At 48.4% G+C, this 15,093-nt stretch overlaps 1 protein-coding gene across 3 annotated transcripts in view; it reads left to right on the forward strand.

The window, feature by feature from the left end:
• Positions 1–15,093, forward strand: part of LOC115082692 — a 294,549-nt gene that overhangs the window by 93,213 nt on the left and 186,243 nt on the right. The gene's annotated exons all lie outside the window — the stretch shown is intronic.

Below are 15,093 nucleotides of genomic sequence, written 5' to 3' on the forward strand. Positions count from 1 at the left end.
TCCATTTACATAGGTGCCATAAAGGTTCGGTAACATTATTTGTGATCAATATTAATTGATAAATGTTATAATTTATGTCCAAAACTCTCTATCAGATTTGAGTACAAAACTAGTTTTATAATTGTAACTTATCCTTTAGTGCTGAATTATAAGTAAAAAACTACACACTTAATAATTACTTCAATGTGTGTGGGTGTTCAATTGTTCGTACCTTGCGGTTCCCTGGGTTCTATCCTCCCTTCTCTTTTTGGAAAAGCTTGTTTAAAGAGCTGGGTTTTTAAATTTTTTCTAAATGTTTTGTTGTCACTTTGTAATCTTAACTCCAGGGGCAAGGAATTCCACAGTGTGGGTCCAGCCAAGCATAGTGCCCTCTCTCTTACTTGTGTTAGTCTTGCTGTTTTGATTGATGGAATAGGTAGGAGTGCTTTGTTGGCTGATCTTAGGTTTCTGGGGGGACGTGTATGCAAAGGGCTGTGTTCAGCCAGTCTGCTTTTTCGTTATGTATTAATTTATGTATGGTGCACAGTATTTTGTATTGTATTCTTTGATCAATGGGGAGCCAGTGTAATTCAGCCAGAGTTTCGGTGATGTGGTCTCTTTTACTTTTGCCGGTCAGAATTCTTGCAGCTGTGTTTTGCAAAATTTGTAGTGGTCTTAGTGAGGTGTATGGTAGACCTAGTAGAAGGGCGTTATAATAATCAGTACTTGCAAATATTAATGCTTGTAGTACTGATCGAAAGTTAGCAGTTGTTAGAAGTGGTTTGAGTCTTCTGAGTACCATGAGTTTGGCGTGTCCTTCCTTTACTTTTAAAGATATATGTTGTTTTAAGCTTAGTTCCCTGTACGTACCAGGATCAGTCCAGACTGCTGGGTTATGTCCCCTGTCTAGCAGATGGAGTCAGAGAGAAAACTGAAAAGGCACCCTCTATATACTCTGGTGCGCCCCCTGCGATCCTTCAGTATATCTCTGACTCCAGCAGATGAGAGAGCATAACCTGCGGTCCTGATCTCCTGTAGTTTGGGAAGTTCCCTGTCAGGTTTGATTATAATTATATGGCTTAAAGATTTGGTGACTAGCTCACTGTAAATTTAAGAACTAATTTTGCCTATTCTGGAGCCATAGCAGGCAAGGCAGGGTGCTACCCTACAGCCTTTTCCCGGAGTTTTTTCTGTCTGCCCAGCCCAGTGAGAGGAGGGGAGTATTAATCGGTGGGCCGGTCACTCTCCCTCTCCGACTCCTGAGAAGTATTAATTCCTCGGAGAATTAGATTTTATGGGTGTGGTGCACCCTCTGCTGGCTCCCAAGTAAAAAAAAAAAAAAAAAAAAAAAAAAAAAAAAGTTTTCAAGTTTTATTCGGCTGCTGGTAGCAGCGCTACTGTTTAAAAAAAAAAAACAAAAAAAAAAAAAACGAGGTGATTTTTTTCTTTTTCGCCTGCTTACTCACTGTGCTCTCCGGAAGGGGTGCTTGTCACCCGGGCCCCTTTTCGCGCCATTTTCGCGCCGTTTCGCTGTGTTTCAGCATGCCTCGAGGAGCCATTTGTGCAGCGTGTGGAGAGCCGGGTCGCCGGCTCTCCCGCGAGGGCCTCTGTTCCCGGTGCCTCCCCGGGGGGGAGGGGCCCTCGCGGAAGACAGCCGCGACCGGTATCTCCCCTTCTCCGCGGCAGGAGCCAACTTTAAATTCGGGCAGACCACGACTCTCCTCTCCTCCGTCCTCGGAGGCAGCGGCCATTTTGGGGCAGTCGGCGGCCATTTTGGGCGATATCGATCGCGATTCAGTGTCGTCTGAGGAGGAAGAGGACCTCCTACCCCAATTTCCTCCGCAGCTTAGCCCTCAGCCGACTAGAGGAGCCAGGGGAGGTTCCTCGAAGAGGCCTCACCCTTTTTCGTCACAATTTGTGCTTTTGCTCCATAAAGCTTATTTGGAAGCAGAAGCTGAATGGGAACAGGCTGCTCCTATTTCTGATAAACGGGGAAAATTTTCAGCTCCCACTGGCTTGGGCTTGGGAACTCCTAATCCAGCCCTTCCTCCTAATCCAGCCCCTCCTCCTAAGCCTCTAGCACATGTCCCTATTGATCCGGTCTTACCGGACACTCCCACCCCGGATTCAGGAATGGATATTGGGGGCGGGGATCCGGTCGAAGGGGACGACCCTCAAATTCTCAGATTATTTCACAAGGAGGAGTTAGATCCTTTAATCAGTCATGTGCTACAGGAACTGAGAATTCCGGTACCCCAGAGTGAGTCAAATGACCTACCGGGTGACTTAGAATTGACCGAACTCCGCACTCCATCGCATGCTTTTCCTTTTCATAATAAGCTTGCTCAGATTATCTACCGGGAATGGGATAATCCAGAGGCCACTCTTAGAGTTAGTCGGGCAATGGATAAACTTTACCCGCTACCTGCGGATTCTTTGGAGTTGCTTAAGGTGCCTAAAGTAGATTCCGCTGTCACAGCCATGGCGAAGCACACTACCATCCCGGTGACGGGAGGTACGGCCCTAAAGGATCTTCAGGATCGGAAGTTGGAGACCTTATTGAAGCGGATATTTGAGGTTTCAGCCTTAGGAGTACGGGCAGCGCTTTGCAGTTGCATGGTGCAGCGAGCTACCCTTCGCTGGGTACAACAGATGTTAACATCGCAAGATCTGCCGCCGCAGGAGGCGGAGCAGGCCAACCGCATGGAATCCGCAGTAGCTTTTGCTGAGGATGCTTTTTATGATCTGCTTCGCACCTCGGCACGTTCCATGTCTTCCGCAGTATCGGCGAGGCTACTTTGGCTGCGTCACTGGGCTGCCGACTCATCCTCCAAAGCACAACTGGGTTCCTTTCCTTTTCGCGGTAAACTCTTATTTGGGGACGAGTTAGAACAGTTAATTCGTTCTCTGGGGGAGAACAAGGTATTTAAGTTACCGGAGGACAAACCTTGGTTTTTTCGGTCTTCGGGCAATTTTCGCGGTCGTTTTCGCGGGCAGCGTCGATTTCGTTCCGGTAGAGGGTCCTCCTCTTCCTCCTATTCATCTAGGCAACCTACCACGCGTTCTCAAGCATGGACTCCTTCCTTTCGTGCCAGGCGGCCAGCGCGTACAACAGCGTCGCATTCCTTTGCTGCCGCCAAAACAGCTCAATGAAGGGACGCTGGCTCATCCCTCAGTTCCGAAAGTAGGAGGACGTCTTTTTTACTTTCGAGAGGAATGGGCCAGAATTACTACCGATCAGTGGGTACTCGACATCATCCATTACGGGTACGCATTGGAGTTTGCAAGGCCCCTCCGCGACCTGTTCCTCATTTCTCCCAGCGGTTCCCAAGCAAAACAGCAAGCGATTGCGCAGACGATAACTCTGTTACAAGACCTTGGAGCTATAGTGCCGGTTCCACCTTCCGAACAAAGAATGGGTCGCTATTCCATTTACTTCATCGTCCCAAAGAAGGAAGGCACATTCCGTCCCATTCTGGATCTGAAGCAGGTCAACAGAGCGTTACACATACCGCGCTTCCGAATGGAAACTCTGCGCTCTGTTATCGCAGCGGTCCACAAAGGCGAGTATTTGGCTTCTTTGGACCTCACAGAGGCTTACCTGCATATAGGAATCCAGGAGTTCCATCAAAGGTTCCTCCGCTTTATGATAATGGGCTCACATTTCCAGTTCTGTGCTCTTCCGTTCGGCCTTGCGACAGCTCCAAGAGTTTTCACCAAGGTCATGGTAGTGGTCGCGGCAAGTCTCCGGAGAGAAGGGGTTCTCGTACATCCGTATTTGGACGACTGGCTTATCCGAGCAAAGTCCCTACCTCTCTGCGAGGAAGCGGTACAGAAGGTGCTTCTCCGGCTTCACTCTCTGGGTTGGGTCGTCAATCACTCCAAGAGTTGGCTGATACCCACCCAGCGATTGGAGTTTCTGGGAGCCTTGTTCAATACCAGTCTGGGCAAGGTTTTCCTCCCTCAGGCACGGATGGAGCGCTTGCAAACTCATGTTCGCCATTTATTGCTTCACCCCCTGCCGGTGGCGTGGGATTATTTACAAGTTCTTGGCTATATGGCATCCACTCTGGATTTGGTTCCTTGGGCTTTTGCGCATATGCGTCCTCTTCAGAGGGCGCTTCTATCCCGTTGGGACCCCAAATCGGAGGAATTTCAAGTGCCTTTGCCACTCTGCGAACCGACACGAACTGTTACCTCGGCCACGCGGGTTAGAGCAGGGCAGCGCGTGGGTGGGATCAGTCAGGATCCGGGGAGCAGCAGGACGGACATCGCAGCGTCTTCTCCGCGGCCCGGTGGTGGTCGGGGCATTTCCCTGCGTCAGGCGCGCCAGCACTCCGGCACAGAACAAGGCACAAAGCATTGCGCGATTCGGGGGCTGGCCATGCCCCCTGACGTCAGACGCCGGGAGAGGCGCATTTGCGCGGGAAAAAGGGTTATTTAAAGAGAGCAGTGTCTCTAGCTCTCTGCTTCGGCCACATTGGTTCCTCGGACTCTCTGTGGGATTAGCTGCTGTTTTCGCTGCCTTTTGACCCCGACTCGGACTGCCTACTGGACTACTCTGCCTGCTGCCTGCCTATTTGGATTATCTGCTTGGTTCCTGATTGATCGCTGCCTGCCCCGACTCGGACTGCCTACTGGACTACTCTGCCTGCTGCCTGCCTATTCGGATTATCTGCTTGGTTCCTGATTGCTCGCTGCCTGCCCCGATTTGGACTGCCTACTGGACTACTCTGCCTGCTGCCTGCCTATTCGGATTATCTGCTTGGTTCCTGATTGCTCGCTGCCTGCCCCGATTCAGACTGCCTACTGGACTACTCTGCTTGCTGCCTGCCTATTTGGATTATCTGCTTGGTTCCTGATTGATCGCTGCCTGCCCCGACTCGGACTGCCTACTGGACTACTCTGCTTGCTGCCTGCCTATTTGGATTATCTGCTTGGTTCCTGATTGATCGCTGCCTGCCCCGACTCAGACTGCCTACTGGACTACTCTGCTTGCTGCCTGCCTATTTGGATTATCTGCTTGGTTCCTATCTGATCGCTGCCTGCCCCGACTCGGACTGCCTACTGGACTACTCTATCTGCTGCCTGCCTCGACCGGAATTATCTATCAACCTCTGGGCTTGCCCCCTGGTTCCCGACTCTCCAACCACAAGGTAAGCGGTCTAAACTGTGGTTCCACTACTATCCATAAGGAGGCCGTAACAGTTGGCCGAAGCCATGGAATCAGTTGATTTGACCGCCTTACAAGCCATTCCTGGAATGGCAAACAAGATTCAACAACAACAGGGGGTTCTAGATCAAGTCACAGGGGTCCTGGATCGATTGGTTGCACGTATGGATGCTCTAGCCCACATTCCGACTGCTACAGCACCCAGCATGGCGGCTGCCCCTGCCCCTGTCAGGGTACCACCTCCGCCTCGATTTAATGGAAATGCTGCCTTATGTCGAGGCTTCATCAACCAGTGCCGGATGCAGTTCTCGCTACAACCTGCCTCCTTCCCCAATGATAAGACCAAGACCACCTTCCTCCTGTCCTTGTTGGAGGGTCCCGCATTGGCATGGGCCTCTCCCTTATGGGAACGAGACGATCCTATCCTTAACTCTCTGGATCGGTTTCTTAAGGAATTCCGTCTGATTTTTGATGAGCCGGGACGTTCATCTTCCGCAGCGAATGAATTACTCCAGATAAAACAAGGATCTCAATCAGTGGGAGAATATGCTATTCAGTTTCACACTTTGGCAGCCGAACTTGCTTGGGGAGAGGAGAGCCTCACAGCCATTTTTCGACAAGGACTAGCAGAGAATATAAAAGACCAATTGGCTGGTAGAGATCCCCCAGAGACCCTGGAAGGGTTAATCCGACTAGCCATTCGATTGGATTTACGCTTTCAAGAACGGACGCGAGAGCGAGCTGCCACTCGGAGAAATTTTCGTTTGGCTCCTACCTTTCAGCAACCTATGGTCGTTCCACAAACTGTCCAGGCTTCAGGGGACACGGAAGAACCCATGCAAATAGATAGATTTCGACTGACTCCCGAGGAACGGAATCACCGACGAGCAAAGAATCTCTGCCTGTACTGCGCCGGAGCTGGACATTTCCTCAATAAATGTCCCAACAAGCCGGGAAACTCACGGACCTAGGTCGGGTGGGAGAGGCCTCCCTGGGTCCCACCATTCCCTCTCCTCAACTATTATTACCCACAACGATCTGTATGAACAACGAATCATTACATTTCCAGGCCTTCATAGACTCCGGGGCGGCGGGTAACTTTATTCAGGAACACCTGGTGCAGAAATATCGGATTCCGGTGGAATCATTACCTACTCCTTTGTCAGTAACCTCAGTATCGGGGCAGCCTGTGGGAATGCACATCTCTTATATTACCAAGCCTCTATTGCTTCACACCGGTGTTCTCCACCAAGAGAACATCCAGCTCTATGTCCTTCCTTCGTCCGTGAACCAGATCATATTGGGATGACCGTGGTTACGGATTCATCAGCCTCACCTAGATTGGGCCTCGCTACAGCTCGCGACATGGAGCCCATTTTGCTTCCAACACTGCCTTAGGGATTATCACAAAATTTCCCTGCACGCGACGCAACTTTCTAATGGACTTCCGCGCTCATACACTGCGCTTTGTTCTTCTCCGTTCGAGCCTTTACGAAGGGCTACCCTCAAGGATCTCACTCTCAAAACAGTGTTTCTCGTCGCTATTTGTTCGGCGAGGCGAATATCCGAGCTCCAGGCGTTGTCTTGCAGAGAGCCTTTTCTCCGTATTCATGATTCGGGAATTTCGCTCCGTACTGTTCCTTCCTTCTTGCCGAAGGTTGTTTCCGCTTTTCACATCAATCAAACCATCGATCTCCCTGCTTTTGTTCTGGACGATAGGGATGCGTCTCGACAACCGGAACTTAGGAAGTTGGATGTGCGACGGACGCTGTTGAGGTATTTGGAGATTACCAACCCTTTTCGACTGTCTGACCATCTTTTTGTCTTGTGGAGCGGTCCGAAAAAGGGAGCTAAAGCGTCCAAGACTACGATAGCTCGCTGGTTGAAGGAGACCATTGCTTCTGCTTACATTTGTCAGGGTCGTACTGTTCCGGCTGGTCTCAAAGCCCATTCTCTGCGCTCTCAGGCGTCGTCTTGGGCGGAGAGTGGTTTTGTCTCTCCTCAGGAGATTTGCCGGGCGGCTACTTGGAAATCCTTGCACACTTTTGCTAGGCATTACCGATTGGATGTGCACACTCCGGTGGACTCTTTCGGTAGCGGTGTGCTTCGCGCGGGACTGTCTAGGTCCCACCCCATTTAGGGCAGCTTGGGTACTTCCCAGCAGTCTGGACTGATCCTCCCAGCAGTCTGGACTGATCCTGGTACGTACAGGGAAAGGAAAATTAGGTCTTACCTTTGCTAATTTTCGTTCCTGTAGTACCGAGGATCAGTCCAGACGCCCGCCCATATCAGTGAGGAGTCCCGCGGCGGCTCTGTTTTTCAGCTTTTCTGTTTCAGATGGTGCTCGTTTTACCTGTTTGTATTTCATGGCCTAACGCCTGGTTTCCTCGTTTTCCAAATGTTCATATTTATCTTGTTCTAGTCACCAGTTTTCAGCCATTGTTTCTTGTTTCATTCTGCTTTGTTATTGATTATACTGAAGGATCGCAGGGGGCGCACCAGAGTATATAGAGGGTGCCTTTTCAGTTTTCTCTCTGACTCCATCTGCTGGACGGGGGACATAACCCAGCAGTCTGGACTGATCCTCGGTACTACAGGAACGAAAATTAGCAAAGGTAAGACCTAATTTTCCTTTCTGTGTCAATTAATACTCCTAGGTTCCGTACTTTCTCTGCTAATATTATTTGTTGGTTGTTTTTGAGTGTGATTGGGCTCCGTATGATTTCCATATTTTTGTGTTCTAAATGTAGGAATTCTGTTTTCTCTATATGAATTACTAACTTCATTTGGTTTAGTAGCTATTTGATGATATCTAGATACATGTTTGCTATGTTTAATGTTTTCTCAGTTGTGTTGTCGATGAGTAATATTAATTGAATATCATCAGCTTATATATAGTGTGTGATGCCCAGATCAGCCAGCAGGTGGCATAATGGTAACAGGTATATGTTGACAAGTGTCGCAGATAGGGCGGATCCTTGTGGTACTCCTGTTTGAAGGTTTATTTTTTCTGACATTACGTCTTTTATTTGTACATGGAAATATCTGTTAATTAGATATGACCTAAACCATTTGATAGTTTTGTTACTTAATCCTATTTCTTCTAGTCTATTTAACAGTATGTCGTGATTTAGAGTATCAAAGGCGGCTGACAGGTCTAGCATCACTAGGATGTAATGTTTACCACTATCGAACCCCCGCATGATGTTATCTGTTAACGCAAGCAGTAGTGTCTCTGTGCTATAGTGTTTTCGAAAGCCATGTTGGGAAGGATACAGGATATTATTGTTATCCAAGTTCAGATTTGTGGACAGCCATATGATGCCTGCAACTTGCAGGAGCACGTCTGGGACAGCAGGCCTGAAAGTCTGTCAAGCCAGGGGTCAAGTGGCCCACTGCATTCTGACCCTTATGGGAGTGGGTGCTTGGAAGGATCCAGCTGCAGAGGGTTTGGAGGGCAGCTTCCTAATCCACTGGGAAGGAAAGACTTGTCCTTGAGGTTGATTGCAGTAACCAGGTACAAAAATACCATCTGCTTCTGGGAAAGAAATGGGAGTTCTGGGGAGAAAAGGAGCCTGGAGAGCCATCAGAAATCCTGTTCCTACTTATTTTAGTCAAGCAGCAAGAGGTATTGACTTCTTGTGATTTTTCTCTGACTACTTGGGATTCTTTCTCTGTTGCTAGTTGCTTCTGTATAGTTTTTTCTATTAATTTTGCAATTAAGGGTAGGTTTGATACTGGCCTGTAATTGCTCAGGTTAACTGGGTCACTGTTTTTCTTCTTTAAAATTGGTTTTACGATTGCTCCTTTTAGTGCATCTGGCATGGTTCCTTCCTGTAAGGATAGATTGATGATCTTAGCCAATGTCGGGGATACTGTGTTGGCCACTTTTTTTATGTTTACGGTTGTTATTGTGTCATATGCATGTGGGGTGGGATTTAGCTTTTTTAGTATAGATTCAATTTCCAGTTCTGATACCTCATTGAATGTTGACCATTGTTCAACATCTCTTTTTTTCATTTTAATCTCTTGTTTCATTGTATTTGGAATTTTTGTTTTTAGGTTCTTAATTTTGTCATTAAATAACGTGGCTATTTCATTGCATCTATTTACTGGGAGGTTTTGTGGAGAGTAGGGATGTGCAGCCAAAAATATTTCGTTGCATTCGTGATACGTATTCGTCGGGGGGCATTTCCGTTGCATTCGGACATATGGAGAATCCGATACGTCGATATGTGAATTCGTTTTCCGGTTCCAATTAAAGACAATGGGGGAAGGATTTCCAGCCTATTTTTGGCTGCAGAATTGGGGTTTTATTATCAATTTTGAGGAAACTTCTGGGGAGCAATCATCACAACAACAAAAGAGCTCCAAGGTACTTAGACTGTGGCAAAATGGCACCAAAGTGGCATGAATAGCCTAAGGCACTGGAAAGGTGCAAAGGGGTACCAGAAGTGGCAAGAGTGCTTTAACAGAGGCACAAAGCAGCAGTGAGAATGTCAAAAACATACCACAACTTCAAAAGAGAGCACCGATAGCAGATGCATGAACCATCGAAGGCAGCACAACAGGCAAAGTGGCAAGACAAGTGGCATTGACATCCAACAGCACAATGAAGAGGGAACATAGCAAGCAGATAGACTAGCACCAACACACTGAGGAACCATGATAGTGGCAAGAACACCACAAGGAGTTAAGTAAGTCATCTGGTGTATGGCAGCAAAGCAGAGTGGCAGAAAGCTGATAGGGGCAAGACAGGCTGGCAGAGTGGAGGTAGTCTGGTCCCTGTGGTTTTGATAGGGGAAAGACAGGCTGGCCCAGGAGAGAGTTCCCTTTCCTTTGTGCAGGAAAGGACTCCCTAGAACGGGTTCACCCCTAGAGTGGGGTGTTTCCGTTGGCGTCTAGTGAATACCCAGAAGCTACCGACTGTACTTACGCACTTCAGCTGATGACAAAGGAACTTGAAGAGCTCTCAGAAATAAGAATACTGCTACTCAAGTCCAAATCTGCAATATCAACCTATGTTGACTTTGTACCATACAGTGCCTCTGTAAACAATGGGAACACAGAGGATGAACTAGAGTACAACTACCACCAGGTTTCTATAGCACTAGAAACATTAATGTAGCAACAAAGAAACAGCTTGGAAAAATGGCCCGTATTATGAAGGTCATGAAAACTATATCCTAGCTCCAAGCTGGACAAACAGGCACAGCGTTAGAGGTCGAGCCCTGGTAAGGACATAAGGCCTGGATGAACATGCACAGCAATCGAGGTCAAACACTTGTAGGAACACAAGGCCGGGACTGACAGGCAAAGCAGTCGAGGACAGAGGTCAATCCCAGCTAGGGACATAAGGCCTGGATGAACAGGCACAGCAATCGAGGTCAAACACTTGAAGGAACACAAGGCCTGGACTGACAGGCAAAGCAGTCGAGGTCAAACACTTGTAGGAATACAAGGCCTGGACTGATAGGCAAAGCAGTCGAGGTCAAACACTTGTAGGAACACAAGGCCTGGACTGACAGGCAAAGCAGTCGAGGACAGAGGTCAATCCCACTTAGGGACATAAGGCCTGGATGAACAGGCACAGCAATCGAGGTCAAACACTTGAAGGAACACAAGGCCTGGACTGACAGGCAAAGCAGTCGAGGACAGAGGTCAATCCCAGCTGGGAACATAGTGCCTGGATGAACAGGCACAGCAATCGAAGTCAAACACTTGTAGGAACACAAGGCCTGGACTGACAGGCAAAGCAGTCGAGGTCAAACACTTGTAGGAACACAAGGCCTGTACAGTTGACGGTCAGGCACAGCGTTTCATGTCAGGTACATGTGCTGCAGTGCTTATATTATCTCGAGCATAGGAGGCAATTGGAGCTGCTGCAAGGCTTTGAATTGCTTTTATTCATCTTGCCATTCACAGGGAAAATTTGGAAACCTAAGCAAAGGCAGGTTTACTTTCAAAAACACTAGCATTTCCATCAGCTCTGGTGCCAGCCTTGAGCGGTGAGAGCTCATGATATCCCCTGTCATTGAAAAGACACGTTCACTGGGCACACTGGTTGGTGGACATGACAGATATTGCTGAGCCACTTTGGCTAGGTGTGGCCAGACAGTGGACTTGTGTGCCCAATATGCCAGCGGATGTGTCTGCATTTTCTCTATCAGCTCTGAGAGATACCGTGTGACTGACAGCTGTGCTGCTGTCTCCTGTGCTTGGGCGGGCTCAGAGTCACTCAATCCAGCTGCTTTCTCTCTCTTGCCTGTTGCACAACTGATGAATCTTTATGGGCAATATGCCTTGGGCGTTCTGACGTGGAGGAGGAGGTACTATCTGTCGCTGACACAGTGCTGCTCCTGCTTGGGCTAGCAGCACAACTCTCTGACGTGCCTGCTGTTTCCACCTCTGCTTCAAGCCTAATCTGTCTCCGCCTATGGCGCTCCTGTTCACGGACCTTTGCTAACAGCAGCTCCTTCACAAATGACAGACAATTGAACTGTAGGGCGAGTTTACCTTTCACACGGGGATCACAGACAGAGGCGAGCATGTATGTGCGGTCGTCTGTTAAAGGCCTTAATCTGTCTTTCACCTGCTGCTGCAAAAACGTTCAGACACTGCAGCAACTCAGCAGTCATTCCCTTTTCCTGTTTAAAGGCCTCCAAATGTTCATCCAGGAAATTAACTATAGGGATGATGTCAGCCAAGGTGGCACTTCTGGAACTCAGCTCCTCTGTGACATCCTTGAAGGGCTGCAGGATTTTTACCAGCTGACTCATGACTAACCAATCCTGATGCCATAGGGGATTCTGCACACCTATGTCCATTGTACCAGAAAGTTCATGAAGGGGTGTCTGTATCTCCAGTAACCTCTCCAGTATCATAAAGGTGGAATTCCACCGGGTGGCAATCTCTTGAATGAGACGCTTGTGAGGCACATCCAAATCAGTCTGCTTTTGTCGGAGAACCTGCCCCGCCTTGACACTTCTGTGGAAGTGTGCTGCTATGTTCCTGCACTTCTGCATTAACCTATGCAGGTATTCATTCTCTTTGTCATTGGACTCCAAGCCCAGAGCTGACTTCACTACCAGGTGCAGAGTGTGTGCAAAATATCGGATGTTCTTAAACCGCCCATCGGTTATTGCCTTAACCATGTTTGCACCATTGTCTGTGACAAAGAACCCTGCCTGCATTTTCCTGTCTCACTGGTGTAGTTGCCAGCCCTCCAGCATCTGTCTGATGCATGCTAAAATATTGGCTGCGGTGGGCCTGGTCTGTCAGGTGGGTGTGCAGTAAAGCCCACCTCCACCCTGATACTTCTTCAGTAATAGAGCTGCTGGCTGCCCCTGCCTCAGCCATGTCCCACCAGTGTGCTGTCAGAGAGAGGTAAGCGTGTGCAGTATTCATGGCGGTCCAGATATCGCAGGTGAAATGCACTCTTCCGTCTGCCTTAGCTAGCAGTGCTTGCATGTGACTGCGACACAGCTTGTACAGGCTGGGGATGACCTTTCTATTAAATGTGGTTCTGCACGGGATTTTGTAATTTGGAAGTACGACCTTCAAAAAACGCTTGAAACCCACATTCTGCACTAGCTGCAAGGGATGGTCATCAAGGGCAATCATTTCCCCAATGGTCCTGGTTACAACTTTTGAGGCTGCCTGCCTCTTACCCCGGGATAGCGTTACCGCACTCCACCCCATTTCCTCCTTGGTGGATTGTCGCTTCCGCTACATGTTTTTGGGTACTTGCCAGGTTCTTATGGCCTGGATTGGCCACTGTTGGAAACAGGATGCTGGGCTTGATGGACCCTTGGTCTGACCCAGTATGGCATTTTCTTATGTTCTTATGTTCTTATGTCAGGGGGTTGCTGGCCTGCCGCCTGACTGCTAGAAGGGGATGAGGGCGTGGGCTGACTCTGCTGCTTTCCTACCACTGCACACTGGTTGGAAGGGGTCCCCCGACTGGAACTGCCACCATCTCCAGATGGCAGTAAACCTGTTGGGTGTTGCCTCTTCATATGATGGTTCATGCCAAAATTAGATAGATGTCCCATTTGCTTGCCTCTGCTAATATCCCTGGCACAGTAATTACACCGAGCATAACACGGGTCTTCCGTCACTTTAAAGTGTTTCCTGATCGGAGATGTCTTTCGAGATCCTCCCCTCTCTAACACCTTGGGGGTGGATGCTGGCACTGGAGTTGAGGTAGTGGGTGCACCCTGAGAAGCAATGCCAGAGGGGGCATCAGTCACCCTCTGTGCCTGTACTGACTGCTCTTCCTCCTCCTCGTTATCACTGTCATCTCTCCCCTGCTGCACATTTCTGGAGGCTAAGACAGGACTAACTGATTCTACCGAAGATTCGTCAGCTATTACTTCTTCCGTTTCTGATGAGAATTCCACACAAGAAGATTCTTTATCTGAATCAGAAGCAAACAGTGACTGCGCTACCTTATTAACGCTAAGTGTTAGTCGAGACTTCTGTCCCCCTGCTGCTTTTGGGTGTCTACATTTTGTCTGGCATGACTCTGCCTCCCCTTCCCTCACCTCCAAAACTACAGGGCCAGAAACAAGTGGTGGCAATGGTGATGTATCATGGTCAGATTTCATTTTTTTTGACATGGAACTGCCATCCCCTACAAAGAGTTTAGATTGCGACAGTTGCCTTTTTAGCTGTACTGGTGGTGTTGCACTAGTGTCTTTTGAGGTGCCTCCTCTACCAGTCCCAATCACTCGATTACATCTCTCTTTCCCTGACATTATGGATTTAATGTGACTGAGTAGTAACACTGCCCATTGTCACGGTGCCTGGCTGTGCACTAATGTGTGTGGCGTGTACACAGAAGCTGCTTGCTTGTAAGCACAAAAGAGGCAGACTCCCTGGGCACTTGACTGCACAGACCCACACAATAGTTAGGATCAGTCTGCTAAAACTACCCACTGCCTACTGTCACAGTGCCTGGCTGTGCACTAATGTGTGTGGCGTGTACACGGAAGCTGCTTGCTTGTAAGCACAAAAGAGGCAGACTCCCTGGGCACTTGACTGCACAGACCCATCCAATAGTTAGGATCAGTCTGTTAAAACTACTCACTGCCCACTGTCACGGTGCCTAGCTGTGCACTAATGTGTGTGGCGTGTACACTGAAGCTGCTTGCTTGTAAGCACAAAAGAGGCAGACTCCCTGGGCACTTGACTGCACAGACCCAACCAAATACTTAGGATCAGTCTGTTAAAAGTACCCATTATCCCAGGACAAGCAGGATGCTAGTCCTCACATATGGGTGACATCGGTAATGGAGCCCTATGACGGAAAACTTTCTGTCAAAGTTTCTAAAAAGCTTTGACTGACACTGGCACACTGAGTGCACTGAGCATGCTCGGCCTGCTATGATCCCTGCGTCCACAGGGGTCTCCCTTCAGTCTTCTTTTTTCCGCTCTGCTGTAAGCATAGCAGTTGGAGCTCTGTGAGAAATTCTAACACTTTTTTCCTCATAAAAGATTTACATTTTTACTTCACAAACACCTTTCCCTGCACGGGTCTCCCTCCGCGTTGGTTTAATTCGACGTTCGGTGAGTACTATGCCATATTTTTTCGGTCGGTTCCTGTCACCTTTCTGGCTGCCAACCGACTGCGGCCTTCCCTCTCCCTATTTTTCAGTTAGTCACACATAGAAACATAGAAATTACGGCAGAAGAAGACCAAACGGCCCATCCAGTCTGCCCAGCAAGATCTGCTTTTTTTTTTTTTCTCATACTTATCTGTTACTCTTGGCTCTTAGTAACCTTTTGATTCTATTTCCCTTCTACCCCCACCATTAATGTAGAGAGCAATGTTGGAACTGCCTCTAAGTGAAATATCTAGCTTAATTAGTTAGGGGTAGTAACCGCCGCAATAAGCAAGCTATACCCATGTTTATTTGTTTACCAAGACTAAATACTTC

Source organism: Rhinatrema bivittatum, unplaced genomic scaffold, assembly GCF_901001135.1.
Source record: "Rhinatrema bivittatum unplaced genomic scaffold, aRhiBiv1.1, whole genome shotgun sequence".
Classification (NCBI taxonomy): Eukaryota; Metazoa; Chordata; class Amphibia; order Gymnophiona; family Rhinatrematidae; genus Rhinatrema; species Rhinatrema bivittatum.